Source organism: Arachis stenosperma, chromosome 4 (genome assembly GCF_014773155.1).
Source record: "Arachis stenosperma cultivar V10309 chromosome 4, arast.V10309.gnm1.PFL2, whole genome shotgun sequence".
In the NCBI taxonomy this organism is placed as follows: Eukaryota; Viridiplantae; Streptophyta; class Magnoliopsida; order Fabales; family Fabaceae; genus Arachis; species Arachis stenosperma.
Window position 1 is genome coordinate 141007057 of NC_080380.1, and position 16329 is coordinate 141023385.

At 27.7% G+C, this 16329-nt stretch overlaps 1 long non-coding RNA gene across 4 annotated transcripts; it reads left to right on the plus strand.

Moving 5' to 3' along the window:
• The first annotated feature begins 3233 nt into the window (after positions 1–3233).
• LOC130976139 (uncharacterized) lies at positions 3234–12330 on the plus strand. 4 transcript variants are annotated; one of them, XR_009084619.1, is made up of 6 exons: positions 3234–3478; positions 3751–8336; positions 8438–8542; positions 8652–8876; positions 11264–11363; positions 11922–12330. It is a non-coding gene; the product is annotated as an uncharacterized LOC130976139 (long non-coding RNA). The 4 variants fall into 4 exon arrangements; XR_009084620.1 differs by having other exon boundaries at positions 11264–11358; XR_009084618.1 differs by lacking the exon at positions 11264–11363 and having other exon boundaries at positions 3751–3867; positions 8092–8336.
• Positions 12331–16329: the final 3999 nt, after the last annotated feature.

The following is a 16329-nucleotide window of genomic DNA, read 5'->3' on the forward strand; positions in this document are numbered from 1 at the left end:
GCGCAAGATGGCTTGGGTTAGCTGGGATATGATGTCGGGGCCTAAGAAAGAAGGAGGACTGTGTTTTAAAGACCTAAGAGCACATAATATGGCACTTCTTGAAAAGCAATTTTGGAGAGTCACCATCAACCCAAATTCTCTGCTGTCCAGAATGCTAAAAGAAAAATATTTTCGTTATACAACTACACTCACAGTTAATAAAGGACCACAGGCTTCTTGGGGTTGGCAAAGTCTGCTAGAAGGAAGAAAAGTTGTGGAAAAAGGTATTACCTAGAGCATAGGTTTGGGTTCTAATGTCCGTATATGGTATGACCCTTGGTTACCTCCCCTAACCCATTTATTCCTAATTGCAGCAACAACACAGATACAAGAGTCTACTGGGTCAAGGATTTACTTACAGTGGATCGGCAATGGAAGCAAGAGCTGATAGAATAAATTTTTTCTTCGGAGACAGCAACCCGTATCCTCTCCACTCCGTTGAATGCCGATGGTGTTGACAAGCTCCGGTGGATCTGGAACAAAAGAAAATAATATGATGTCTCTACTGGGTACACGATAGCCTACAATTTCTTTCATGTTCCAACAGCACAACTTTCTCTTTTGTTGCAAAATCAGGTAATTTGGAAGCAGATTTGGGGATTAAAGATTCAAACTAAGCTTCAGATATTTCTATGGAAGGCTACTCATGAAAGGTTACCTGTGATGCATGTCATCCACCGCAGATTTTCAATCACCTTGCCCCTTTGCCTAAGATGCAAAGTGGAAGATGAAACAATCACCCACTGCCTCCTTCACTGTGGCCCTGCCATAGCGACCTGGAACACCCTTTTTCCTGCTACGACTGTTGCTCGAAATGGGTCTCCTGATTTCGTGTCGTGGTGGCTGCGGGTCACCTCCAAAAACCTGGGCGGCGTCGAGACACTTGCTCAAGTTGTGATTGTCTGCTGGAAATTTTGGAAAGCTCGGAATAAAAAAGTGTTTGAAGGAAAGAAGACTACAATAAAGAAGATAATTGATGCAGTGATGCGGTACCAATAAGATGAAACTAAGGATTCAGCACATATCCTCATGTTTCGTTCCCTTTCTCCTTAGCCATATGTGTTTGTTGTGTCATCTACAGGGGGAATTCCCAATTGCTTTCTGTTTGTCCCTCTTTGGACACTTGTTTCTTTTTTAAAGAAATAAAATTTAACTTACCTTTGAAAACAAATAATATTTTTTAATCTTTATTTTAATTTTTTTTACACATAATAATAACATAATAAAATTTTTAATTTGTTATTTAATTTAAATTTATAAATCTTATATATTCTAAAATTTAAATAATTTCAAAAAATATTTTTGTTTTTAAATTTTTTATTTTTAATATCTAAATAATTTTATTAAATTTAAAATCTAAAAATATAAATATAAAAAAATCAATTTCATAAAAATAATAGAAAAGCGGCTGAACAGCCACAATCGTGCCTATTGAGCCGCTAGTTAATATAATTTGATTCGATCCACACATTAATAGAATCAGATTATGAATTTTATGTAGCTATCCACATATTTATAGATCCGTAAAAAATAAATAAATAAATATATTTTTATATTTTCAACTAATAATTATCATATATGTTGTATTATTTAAGATAAGTATATTTAATAATATTTTAGAAATAAACATATTTAAAAGAGTAGAAAATAATTTTATTATTTTTTAATAAAAGTAAATTTTTTAAAATATTTTTATATTTTACAAATATATCTGATATCCAATCTGAAAATGTGCTGATCAAATCGGATCTAAAATAAAAAATGCTGATATTGGATCTAATCCAATAATTTTAATACTGATCAGATCAAGATTTTGGTCATACCCGATCCACATTCATCCCTAATTGTGGTTTCTATTTTTTGTAGAAAAAATCTAGGAAACTAACTAGTAGTATAATTAACTAGCACTATAAAAAATATTGAGTAGCATCGAAATTATCGTTGGAAATCTAATAATAAAATGTTTACCGTGTATTTATCTGATAGAATAAACCTTGCCAATAATATATTACTAACAGATTTTTTGTGTTTTTGACATTTCACATATTAAATTTGAGGAGTATAAAAATTAATTTAAAAATAATATTTTTTAGTATGATTTATAAATAAAAAAATTAAAATTAAATTTTTTAAAGATATTAAAATAATTATTTTTAATTATTTTAAAACAAGAGAAAAATAAAATATAATTCCTAGCCTTTACAAGCTCAGTCTTAACTTACCACCAACTCCTTATATGTAAGAGCACTTCTAATGGGCCAAAAGTTGAAACCCTCTTTCTAACATATGCAGGGTCCAACTACTGGAAAAGAAGAAGAAGAGACAAGAGTTCCGCACACTATCCAAGAGAAAAGAGGCACGAGTGAGACAAGAGTTTCCACACACTATCCAAGAGGAAAAAGGCACGAGTGAGTCCCCTGAACAAGGACTTTCTCCCTCCAATAATAATTTCTCACATGGTAAGTTATTATAAAAAAATATTTATATAAAATTATATTTAATTAAATAATTAAATTATAATTAATTTATTAATAATTATAATAATTAATTTTATCTATACTTAATTAATAATTTATATTAATTATTTAAATAATAATTTATTAAATAATTTAATTATCTATTAAAAAAGTAAATAACTTAATCATGTTTAATTTATTAATAATTATAATAATTAATTATATTAAATAATTATATCTTTATTTAATTAATAATTTATATTAATTATTTATATTTATTATTTAAATAATAATTAATATAAATAATTATATTAATTTAACATTAAATATTATTTTAATGTTATATTAAATTATATTTAATTAAATTTATTTACATAAAACAAATTTAATTTTTACACTTTATAAAATAATTTAATTATATTTTTTTATATGAAATAATTTTATAAATTAGTATAATTTTAAATTATATATTGTGTATTATTTTTATATATAATTTTTTAATATTAATATTTTTTAATAATAAATTATTTTTAAATTTATAAATTTAAAAATATTATTATAAAAAAATAATTTTATATTTATATTCATTTTAGTTACTTTAATTAATTAAGTGAAATCGCAATACGATGCTAATAAAGAAGATAGATCCTTTGAGTTCCTTATTTACTGTTTACAATGAAAAACTAATGTAAAGTTATGGAGATGGTCTAACAATTTTCAATCTCAAATACAAAACTGTAGTATGGGTGTTGCTGGTGGCATCTTTTGGGTGATAGGTGATTGTGACTCTCTACCATCTTCGACTCTGTCAATGGCTTCAACAGTCTTCACCTCCCCGTCACACTCTTCTTCTTCTTCTGTTCTGTTCCCGCCTCCCGTTCACTAAAATCAAAAGCCCTCTTTCAACTCCTTTTCCCCCACATAGAAGACGCTTCAATGTCATTTCCATGGCTCCCCCAAGTCCGGTGGTAAAGCCAAGAAAGGTAACATACTGCCTTCCATTTCATGTCCACTAAGGGGAATTCACTCATTATACATATATAAAATGGATTGGGTATTGTGTTATGCTGTGTTTGCAGTTGTGTGAATATTTTATTTTGTCTATTTGATGTGAATCTTTCGTGTTTTTTCGATCTGTTTTTGCTTCTTTGGTTGAAATGCGAAAATTTTCGTCTTAATTTGCGCCTGGATTGTTGCAAGTGGCTGTGGTATTCCTTCCCTTTTTATGATGGGTTTTCTCTGTTTTGTGTTTCAGAGAGATCCAAAATCCTGCGAGTCACGCACTCTATAATCCTCGACTCTTCTGCTGCCTCCATAGCTTCCCTCAATCCAATGTGCTCGAAGCCTACACCCGCCTAGGAAAAGTCGCGAAGTAACCCTTCCTTATTCTTTCCTTCATTTCTTTATTCAAATTTTTATCTCATTGAATTTATTGATATGTGGATGCTTTGTATGGCATTGTTTATGATATTAGGCTTCTTGCTGAGAAGGTATCAATTCCCATTTCATTCTTTTTCTTTTGGAAATTTATTGTGAGGTTTTGTGCCATGGTAGTCTGATAGAGAGTTAGCTTCAAATGGGAAATTCCCAGAGCTGGTTCGTTTCTTATAAAACTATTTGGTGTTCTTGCGGTATGTATTCTTCTACATAATGGTTACTGTTTCTACTTTTGGTTCTTGATTTAAAAAGAACAAGAAGATGAAGAATATTTTGGAATTCAAAACACAGTTCATGAAAGTGAGGTTTTTTTGAAAGGAAAATTTAGCTACTTTCTTTATAGTAATAGCATTTTGTGTAAGGAAATTGGAAATAACTACGCATTGAATTTCAATTCTAACAGAGACTATAATGTTATAGGAGCCTTTTATATTTATAAATTATAATCATAATCACAAGTAGGATTATCTATTGTAAGACCTTGGTAAATGCTTATTGTGGATGAGAGCACTATGAATTTAGGTTTGTTGGACATTGCTGGTGAGTTAGTTCACTATTTATCAAGTTTTGTTTTAGGAGGTCTTGGTTTTTCTCTTTTTTTTGAAATAGGCCAATAAGATTATAATAGATTTCCTTTAAGCTATCGTGGAGCTAATGAAAATTAAATGTGATTATTATGTTGAAATTATGCTTTTTAAATATTTTCTTTGGTTTAGAGAATGTATCCATTTATTTTAAATTTGGATGATTGAAGAAAACAACAAAAGTGACTTCGTAAATTTAGGGTTTAGGGTTTTTCCCTGTAGAGTTTCAATTTTTATTGTGTTATGAATTCTCTTAATTGGTCGTCTTTGCTGTGGGCAAGTGTTCTTTTACTTGATAATTGATGAGGATAACATTTGATCTAATCAATAACAATTGATTAAAATTGCATCTTAGGTTTTGCCAGAGCTGTTAACTAAAAGCTAAACCCTAAAAGCTATGAAGTACAATTTCATAAAGTAGTTTAGTTATAAATGATCTTAATTAGTTTATTGTTTGCTCCTGTTAGTTGTCTATCACTATGTTATTGTGCTATAACTTTATTGCAATTTACTTGATTTAGATCTTTTTCCCCTTCACAAAATTGAGAAAGTATAAATAAGCTTAGGCAAAGTGAGTAGGTGAGTTAAGGAGAGTAGGCAAGTCTATGGGAGTGGGTGGTGATATACATTTCTAAAATAATCATATCTCTTGACTATATTGTTGAATCCTAATATTCCAGCAAATAACTACTCTATTGTATACCAAAAATAGTCATCGACAGTTACTAGGTTATAGCCAACGTTATAAACTTAGTTTCTTTGTTTTTCAATTCATTGTGCTACTTTCTCTTCTTTTTGTTCTCTTTCTGTTCCCTTTAGTGGGTGAGAGATTTTAGGAAGAAGTCATGCTATAATAGTATAGTAGATAGAAATGTTTGACTGAGAAAAGAGTTGGACCATCGAAAATATAATCATTTCTCCTAACAAATTTTTTCATTGTGATGGAACTGTTCTTCCGCCTTTTTTTTCCAATAAACTATGTATAGAATTAGTATTGGTTGAATTCTTCATTTTTGGTATGATCTATAGTTAAATTATATTTTAATATATAAATACATCTATGTTTTTTTCAATTACTTTTATTAACTAGCATTGCTTTGGTTCTTCACTTATCTATACAAATTAATTTGCTTCTATTAATTGTAAATGTCATCACATCGTGTGCAAAAGAAACAGGTTCATTCAATGAAGTTTAAATTTGTGCCATGTAAATTATATTGTATTGAATTTAAACACTTATATGCTTATAATCCTTAATCACTGCTTCTATCTTAACTTTTATTTACTAAGCAAATTTAGCAACATATCAGATTCGAATTTAAATTAAACCTAAACACTCTATATATTACTTTAGTATTTAGGTATTTAAGATTTAGGTTTTAGAGTTTAGGGGTTGGGTTTATGGTTTTATAGTTTTGGGTTTCATGGTTTAGAGTTCAGAGTTTTAGATTTTACGATTTAGTGTTTTTGGGTTTTAGTCATGTGGTTTTTGATTTAGAAGTATGTTTTATCGTTTATTATTTATGGGTTTATGGTTTTTTGGTTTGAGGTTTTGATAGTTAGGGTTTAGGATTTTATGGTTTAGGATTGTGGTTTTTGCGTTTTTGCGTTTTCGGGCTTAGGATTTATGTTTAGGATTTAGGGGTAGGGATTTAGAGTTTAAGTTTTAGGGTTTAGTGTGTAGGTATTTTTGTTTAGGTTTTAGGAGCTACGGGTTAGGGTTTATGTTTAATGTTCAGGACTTAAGTGTTTAGATTTCACTGTTTAGGTTTTAGAGTTTTGGAATTAGAATTAGTTTTTATTGGTGAGGGTTTGGAGTTTCGTTTTTCTCGAGTTAGGGTTTAGGACTTAGTGTTTATAGTTTAGAATTTACGGTCTAGAGTTTATATATTAAAATATATAATTATCTTTCAATAATTTTCTAAGCAAATTAGCTTAAATTAAGCATTGATAATATAAAGTTTTTGTTATTATTATATCATATTGGATAGTTATTTTTAAATTCTTCATCTTTATTTAAATATAAATTATATTCTATATATGTTTTAATATCAGTGTTCATAAAAATGTTTTTGTTATCCATATAAATCAATTTTACATTACGTTAATCGCTTAATTATCATATTTTTTATGTTAATCGATTTTAAATTTTTATGTCATCTATATTCAAAGATAGAATAAAAATCTAAACCATATACAACTTTTAAATATTAATCAAATAAAATTCAATTGCTTAAATTTGAATAAATTATAATAATTCGGACGTTTTTTTATGTTGATTCATTTAATAAATATGGCAAATAAAATATATATAACTTATAAATGGTGAATTATTTCATTATAATTTTCTTTTTGTTTTTTTTCCTTTTAATTATATAATTAGAATTAAAGTTTATCTATTTTAAATTGTATTAACTTATTACTTTAGTATTTAGGTATTTAAGATTTAGGGTTTGTGTGTATGGTTTAGGTTTTATAGAACTGGATTTATGGTTTTATAGTTTTGGGTTTTATGGTTTAGTGTCTTGGATTTTAGGAATTTAGTCATATGGTTTTTGATTTAGGGGTTTTGGATTTATGTTTTATCGTTTATTATTTATGGGTTTGTGGTTTTTGAATTGCGAGTTTTATATTTAGAATTTACATTTAGGATTTCATGGTTTGGGATTATGGTTTTTGAGTTTTTTGGTTTAGGGTTTAAGGTTTATTGTTTATGGTTTTTTGTTTAGGTTTTAGGGTCTACGGGTTAGTATTTAGATTTTAAATCAAGGTTTAGTGTGTAGGGTTTATAGCTTGTGATTAGGGTTGGTTTTTATTGGTGAGGGCTTGGGGGTTTGTTTTTACGGGGTTAGGATGTAGGGTTTAGTCTATGAAGCACGGACACTTTGCTGAGTTGTCGTATGCGTGTGTCGGACACATTTCGAACACGACACTCACCGACACTTGTCTGACACGCGTGTCTGCTGTGTCCAACGATGTCTTAATAAAAAATAAAAAATTCTTCTTCGGACATACTTGGACACACCTAAATACCATAACGTGCCAGCGAGTCCAGTCTTATTCTTAACATATATTCTTGAAATAAATTTAAATATAGTATATATTATTATTTATTAAAATAAAAAATATTTTAAATATTTGATATAATTAAAATAAGACATTAAAAATAATTAAAAAAATTAATTTATATTTTAATATCAATAAAATATCAAAATGTCATTACAATTTATCTAAAAAATACTTTATATTTTATATATATGCGTGTTCTCGTGTCTTATAAGATTTTAAAAATTCACGTATCGGCGTGTCCCGTGTCCGTGCATCATAGGGTTTAGTGTTTATAGTATATTTTTGGTGTCAGTGTTTATAGTATATGGTTTACGGGACAGGGTTTATATAATAAAATATATAATTTTCTAAGCAAAATATATAGTTGTTTTTAAATTCTTTTTTTTTTAAATCAAAGACATGGTATTTTATTGCATTAAAAAAGAAAACAAATATAAATCAATACATCTGTGTTGGGATTTTCCAAAAGACAAAAAATGAGTAGTAAACTAAGAAGAAGCTTTCAGAAGCTTGAAGTAAGGAAAATAGAAGCAAGAAGAAATGAGAAGCAAAAAAGGAAAAAGCAGGCTGTTGTTGAGTGGAAAGAGAAATAGCTCACAGTTCTTCTTCAACCTGCTCCATTGAGACGAGCTCTCTGAAGCCTTCTGAATTCCTCTGCTGCTTGAGAAGCTTGAGACAGAATTTCGTCAGTGCATATTCTCCTTTTCTCAACAATAAAGCCATTCTTAGCTAGCCATGATTGCCCCAGTAGGTAAGCCATTTTTGAACATTTTTCTTTAAAATTCGGTTGGTTCTTCAACATACCCACAGCTTGTTTCCACCAATTCCATGTTGCCATTGTTGGATCTCTAGGTATTATGCTCGCTAAATCGGAGCTATTCCATGCGTTCATCACTGCGAAGCAGAATACTGTAGTGCGGAGCGGTTTCTGGAGGGCTGACAGATCGGACATGTGAGGTATTCTTCTATTCAAATTATGCATTACTGGTAACCCATCATGTATTAGCTTCCAAACAAATCTTTTGATCTTTGGTTGACACTGAACTTTCCAAATACTCTGCTACAGGGTCTTTTCTTGAAGGCATTCATGGAGGTTATCCACAGGGGAACGAAAAAATTGGTATGCCACATTGTATCCAGAGTTGACTGAGTAAGCACCAGAAGTGTGAAGTGTCCATTTCATTGTATGATAGGAATTTGCTGGATTTGCTGAGCTATTTCAGTACTAAAGTTGCGGCTGAGCAGTTGGGGGTTCCAGTCTCCATTCTCTGTAATGAGTTGTCGCACCCAGGTGATATTATCATCATTGCATTCACCATTTGGGATTCTGAATGGAGCCTGGTCTCCAAACCAGGGGACTTGCTTAATCTTAACTGAACTTTGTGCTATTATGCTCCATTTTACTCCTTTCTCTAGTAGTTTTCTACCCTCTAAGAGGCTCTGACAAGCCCATGATGGTCTGTTACCTGATTTTGCTTCCAAGAATGATGAGTACCTGAAGTACCTATTTTTATAGATTATGTAAAAGAATGTATGAGTCATGAGTATTTGTGAGAAGCTGCCAGCCCTATTTGCCTAGCATTGCCAAGTTGAAAGCCTTGAGATCTTTGAAGCCTAATCCTCCATGATTCTTGTCTCAGCTCATGATATCCCAGCTGGCCCAGTGCATTCTCTTTTCATTAGTTTTCTGTCCCCACCAAAATTGTATCATCATCCTATGTAATTCCTCCAGTAGTGAGTCAGGTAATTTGAAGCAGCTTAAAGTATATACTGGAATTGCTGATCCTACTGCCTTTATAAGTATCTCCCTTCCACTAGTAGATAAGAATGTTCTTTTCCAATGCGCCAATTTCTTTCCTACCTTATCTTTAATAAAAGAGAAGGTTTCGTTCTTAGACCTGTTGACTATATAGATGGCAGCCCCAAATATTTGTCCTGAGCGCTAATATTTGGGACTCCTAATGTATTAGCCAAAACAGTCCGAGTTTGTTGGGGGGTGTTCTTGCTGAAGAAGACAGCAGATTTGCTCAAATATGTTTTCTGTCCACTCATGTTGCTTTACTGTTCTAGGATTCGCAGCAAATTGTCACAGTTTAGCTTTGTGGGCTTGCAAAAGAATAATGAGTCGTCTGCAAATAGTAGGTGTGAAATGGAGGGGCATCTGTTATTCAATCCGAGTCCTTGCACTACATTATTCTGTTATACTTTGTGGAGCGAATAGGACAAGCCTTCTGCACAAATAAGAAATAGGTATGGTGAAAGAGGATCTCCTTGTCGGAGTCCTCTACTTGGTTTAAAGAAACCAGTTGGTGATCCATCCACAATAACAGAATAAGAGATTGAAGAAACACATTCCTTCATCCACCGAATCCACTTTGAACAAAATCCCAATTTCTCCATAATGTACCATACAAAATTCCACTCCACTCTATCGTAAGCCTTACTCATGTCAACTTTGAATGTCATTTCCTCCCTTCCGCACTCCTTAGTTTTAAGGTGGTGCATGCATTCATGAGCAACTAGGATATTATCACTTATTAGTCTTCCTTTAATAAAGGCACTCGATTTTCACTAATAAGTAAATTTATGAAAGGTTGGAGACGATGAACCAAAATTTTTGAAATAATTTTGTAGAAGACAGTTCTAAGGCTAATTGGCTTCACCTGATTCATTGATTTAGCATTAGGTATCTTTGGAGTTAAGCAAATTTGTGTATAATTAAATTCCTTGAGGATTTTACCTCCCCCAAAGAAATTTTTCACTGCTTGAATCACATCAGACTTGATGATTTGCCAGTAAAATTGGTAGAATTTTGCGGTAAATCCATCGTCCCCCGGAGCTGCTTCTGGGTTTATAGAGAAAACTGCTCCTTTGATCTCTTCTTCCATAACCGGTTTAAGAAGGGACCGATTCATATTTTCTTCCTATGCCTCCTAGTAGTTCATTAGGATCTTGGGTAGGGTCTGCCAAGAACAATTCTTCATAGTATTTCTGTGCACATGCTCCAAATTTTTAAATTCTTCATCTATATTTAAATTTACATTATATTCTATATAGTTTTTAATATCATTGCTCATAAAAATGTTTTCATTATCCATTGAAATCAATTTTCCATTACATTAATCTGTAAATTATCATGATTTTTTATGTTAATCGGTTTTAAAGTTTTATGTCATCTATATTTAAATTCAGAAACCATAATCAAATATCCAAATTTTTAATCTTAATCAAATAAAATTTGATATCTTAAATTGAAATGAGTTAAAATAGTTCGGATGTTTTTTTATGTCGATTCATCTAATAAATATGGCAAGTTAAATTTGTACAATTTATAAGTCGTGAATTAATTCATTGAAATTTTCTTTTAGTTTTTTTTTTCTTTTTAATTATATTATTGGAATTAAAGTTCGTCTTTTTAAATTTATATAAACTTATGACTTTAGTATATAGGTATTTAAAATGTAGGGTTTATAGTTTGGGTTTTATTTTATCTGGAAACTCATGTTAAATTGGATTTAAATCTATTTGCCGTGAAACGTTCGTGCTTTTCTGATATTTTTTGCTTCGTTGGTTGAATCGCGAAAATTTTATGTATCGATTTGTACCTGGATTTGTGCATGTGGTTGTGATATTCTTTTCCCTTTTTTATGATGGGGTTTTCTCCATTTTGCGTTTTAGAAAGATTCATGCAGAAATTGCTGGATATTCTATGTATGCTACCCAAAACAAATGCTTGGTGATTATAGAAGGCACATAATGATCTATCAAATCCAGTATGGTACTACTCGACCATTGCTTAACAAACAGCAGTATTTGCTACAAATTAAATTCTTTGTGCAGTTTGTAATTAACAGTGGCTTTTCTGCGACACATAACTTTTTCGTAGAAGCAGGCCTAGTGTCTGGACAAAAAAAATACTTTAACAGCTGATACTTTGTTCTTTCAATTAAGCAACTTTAATTTTGTTTTCATTATAATCAATTTTAAACTTTGGAATCTTCATGAAAGAACCAAATGTCCAAATGTTAGCATGTTTCATAGAAATCAGGGGATTGTTGGTTGAAATTATTTGGTCTGTTTTCTTTGGTTTCTGCTATGTGCTGTGATACGTTAAGAAGTGAGATAGATTAATGATGGTACACCTGTTTTAGGATTTTTTAAATTGTACGATAAAATTTCTGTCCCTTGCTTATCATGTTACGCTGAATACGTAGTGCTCAATTTTCTTCTTTCATTGGAACATTTCAGTTTTCTTAAATATTGACCAATGTCCCGGGATAACAAACAGAACCATTTGATTATGAAATTCAGACATCTCTTTTTATGTTCTTTTCAGGTTTTTATGATTGTTGTTACTGATGGGAGCAGATTTCTGGGACTTGGAGGTCTTGGAGTTCATGGAACTGGCATTGCCATTAGGAAGCTCGATATGTATGTTGTAGCTGTTACTATAAATCCCCATATGATATAATGTTGCATATCACAAGTAAGATTGCAATGTGATCACATGAGTTTTTGTTTGTGGGACAGTGTTGGTGAGTTATTTCACTATTTATCAATTTTTTTTTTTTGGAGGGATGTTCTTGGTTTTTCTCGGTTTTTTTAAATAGGCTAATAATATTACAATAGATCAATACCTTTAAGCTACCGTGTAAATAATGGAAATTAAATATGATTATTATGTTTAATTATGAGTTTTAATATTATAGTATGTATAAGTAACCACTGAGAAGATAGTTGGTGCATCGGAGATTTAATGATATCTCTTAACAAATTTTTTTAATTATTGTGGAACTGTTCTTTCTCTTATTTTTTGTTGACAGACGATAAATTCCTTTGTTCGATTTTGGACTTGATTATTATGCACTTAGAATATTTATGTTTTGCAATATGGGTGACTGACTGATTCGAATCTTTTAATTTTTTGTTTCTTTCTTTAATATATATAACTTAAATGTATTTAAATTTTTAATAGTAACAGTTTTTTATAATGTTATTGAACAATAAAATAAAAGAATGAATAATTATTTGTTTAATTAATATATCAAGTTTAGTACTTAATACAAAAAATAAAAGAATGAATAATTATTTTTAGTCACAGTAAAAATTTCACCTCCTATTGACACCATTCGACTGCCATGAACCTTAGTGGTGTGGTAAGAGATCTAATTAAAATTGTAATATTATCTATCTATTTTTTATCTACTTAATATATTAAAACTGAATTTTTCCCTAACTAATGAAAGTGAGGTGTCACTTTCTCATGAATCTATTTTCCCTCCAAAATAAATGCATTTAATAAATAATGCATAATTATACTAATTTAGAAAAATATTTTTATTTTAATTATATAAAATCAATATTTAATGCATTATTAAACTACTTATCAATTATTAATCAGAAATATTTTTAATTATTGTAATGAATAATGCATAACTATACTAATTTAGGAAAATATCTTTATTATAATTATATAAAATCAATATTTAATGCATCATTAAATTAATTATCAATCGAAAATATTTTTAAATATTTTAATTATATTCATTTTAATTATATTCATATCCTTCTAATTCTTATTTATTATCCAATGATTTTATTAGTGGTAAGTTGTTAACCCATTTATATTGATAATAATAATAATTTTATTAGGATAAATATCAAATTCTATTCCTAATATAAAAATATAAAATTTAATTCCTTCCATTTTTATTTTACCACTATAAAAGACCATGTATGCTAGAAGAAAATATCATTCGTTTACCAATTACTCTTTCATTTGATAGCTTTTATAACAATTCTTTTTCTTCTTATGAGGCGTTCGTTGCAAGAAGACAACTATCGTGAACACAAACTACCACACTCTCCAACTTTCGTGCTCATCCACACTCTCCAACTTTCGTGCTCATCATTCGGAGCTCTATAAGATATGTTATCTATGAATTATTTATAGACCATGGTGTTATTATGTATGCATAAATAAAAAATGTTTCGTATTATAAATTTAAGTCATTTACCTGTTTGTGATATATTGTAGTGTGAAATTACTTTCAATATGTGTTGTGTAATGATATTATGATCTAATTTAAGCTTTTACTTTAGAATTGTATTATGATTTTATCTCATCATTTTTTCTTAGATATCAAGTTGACGTATTTTTATTTATTATTATTATTATTGAAACGGATGTGATATGAAATGTACCAAAAAAAACTCTCACATTCAATTTATTTTATTATAGTCTTCTATCTATTCTATTTATTTTTATTTTCTTCTTATTCATTTTATTTTCTTTTTAAATGTTATATAATTTATTATAATTTATACCAATCTACTTCTATCTACTTAATATACTAAAACTGGATTTTTTCCCAACTAATGAAAGTGATGTGTCACTTTTTTGTGAACCCATTTTTCTTCCAGAATGATTGCACTATTTCTCTCTTTTAAATTTATTTTTAAAAATTATATTTAATTGATATAATTATATTATAATTAGTATGTAATGAATAATACATAATTATACTAATTTAAGATAATCTCTTTATTATAATTATACTAATCTCTTTTAAATTTATTTTAAAAAAGTATCTTAATTATAATTATATAACAATATTATACTTAGCATTTAATGAATAATTCATAATTATACTAATTTAGAAAAATATCTCTATTATAATTATCTAAAATCAATAATTAATGCATTATTAACCTAATTAGCAATCAAAAATATTCTTAAGTATTTTAATTATATTGATGTAATTCTATTTTTTATTTATTATGCTAAAATTTTATTAGTGATAAGTTATTATCTTAATGGTAACCTATATAATAATAATAATAATAATAATAATAATAATAATAATAATAATAATAATAATCTTTTTTTTATTAAAACACTCATCTAATTGAATTAATATAAATATTTAATGAAAATAAATGATGAATTTTTTGACTTGAAGGATAATACAATCGAATATTTTTAAAGATTTTAAAGTTGTGAGTATATATTCTTCCTATATTAATATACTCATGCATGTTATCTCATTTTTCTATAAATGGAAAATAACATTTACCCGTTAAATTTATTAGTTGCTCAACCGATTCATTTTATTTATTATGATTGAGATTGATATATAATCATAAAGATTTTTTTTTCTTCCATTAATTTTAGTAAAGAAATCCATGATGTAAAATAAAATAAAATAAAGTCAATATCTACTTTTTTTTCTCAATATTTTTTATATTTACGGTAAATATTAAATATAAAAAAGAAAAAAATATTAATTATTATCACTTTTATTTATTTACATTCATAATTAAATTTAATATAATTATAGTAAGTCTCTATAAATATAACAATTTATATCTGTTACATATATAGCAATTATATTATATATATATATCTCCTCTTTTATATATACTTAGTAAGTATTTCTATTTATATAATCTACTTAATATATTAAAATTGAGTTTTTTCTCAACTAATAAGAGTGAGGTGTGAATTTCTCATGAATCCATTTTTCCTCCAAAATGAATGCATTTAATGAATAATGCATAATTATACTAATTTAGAAAAATATCTTTATTATAATTATATAAAATCCATATTTAATACATTATTAAACTACTTATCAATTATCAATGAAAAATATTTTTAATAATAATAATAATAATAATAATAATAATAATAATAATAATAATAATAATAATATGCTTCTACTTAATATACTAAAATTGTATTTTTCCCTAACTAATTGAAGTGAGGTGTCAATTTTTCATAAATTCATTTTTCTTCTAAAATGAAAGCACTATTCTCTCTTCTAAATTTATTTTAGAAAAATATATTTATTATATTTATATCACAATTAACATTTAATGAATAATGTATGATTATACTAATTTAGGGAAATATATTTATTATAATTATATAAAATTAATATTTAATGCATTATCAACTAATGGAAGCGAGGTGTCAATTGTTCATGAATTTATTTTTTCTCCAAAATAAAAGTATTATTCTCTCTTCTAAATTTTTATTTTAGAAAAATTAAAACTTCATGCTGAATATAGGTGGCAAGTTAAAAAAAAATAAGCAAGTTCATAGAATCAAATCATATTTCTATAACATATATAAGAATGTATATTTTTATTATATAAAAATTGAATTTCTACACTTCATGATGAGCGTGACATATTTCTTAGCGTATTTCTTAATTTATTTTTTATAACTCATTGAATATAATTTATTATAGTAAATTAATTATATCAACTAATTGATTTGATTAAGTATTTAAATATCACACGATTTATTATAATTTATATCAATCAAATAATTGTAATTTATTATATCAATTATTTTAATTCATTAATTTATAAGGTACATAATAACATAGATGATTTGTTACTTATACTGATTAAATACAATAAATACATATTAATTTAGTTAAAAAAATCATTGTCTCCTATGTTTTCCTATTTATTTTTTTAATTCATTAAATCCAATCAATTATAATAAATTAATTATATTAACTAATTAATTCAATCAATTATTTTCTAATTTTTTTTTGAATTCAATAAATCAAATAAAATTAATTATACTAATTATTTGTATTGACTAATTGATTTGATTAACTCTAAAAAATATTTTTATTTATTTTATTTATTTAAATATAACTAATTAGTTATTTAATTTTATTATGATAAATATCAAATTCTATTTCTAATATAAAAATACAAAATTT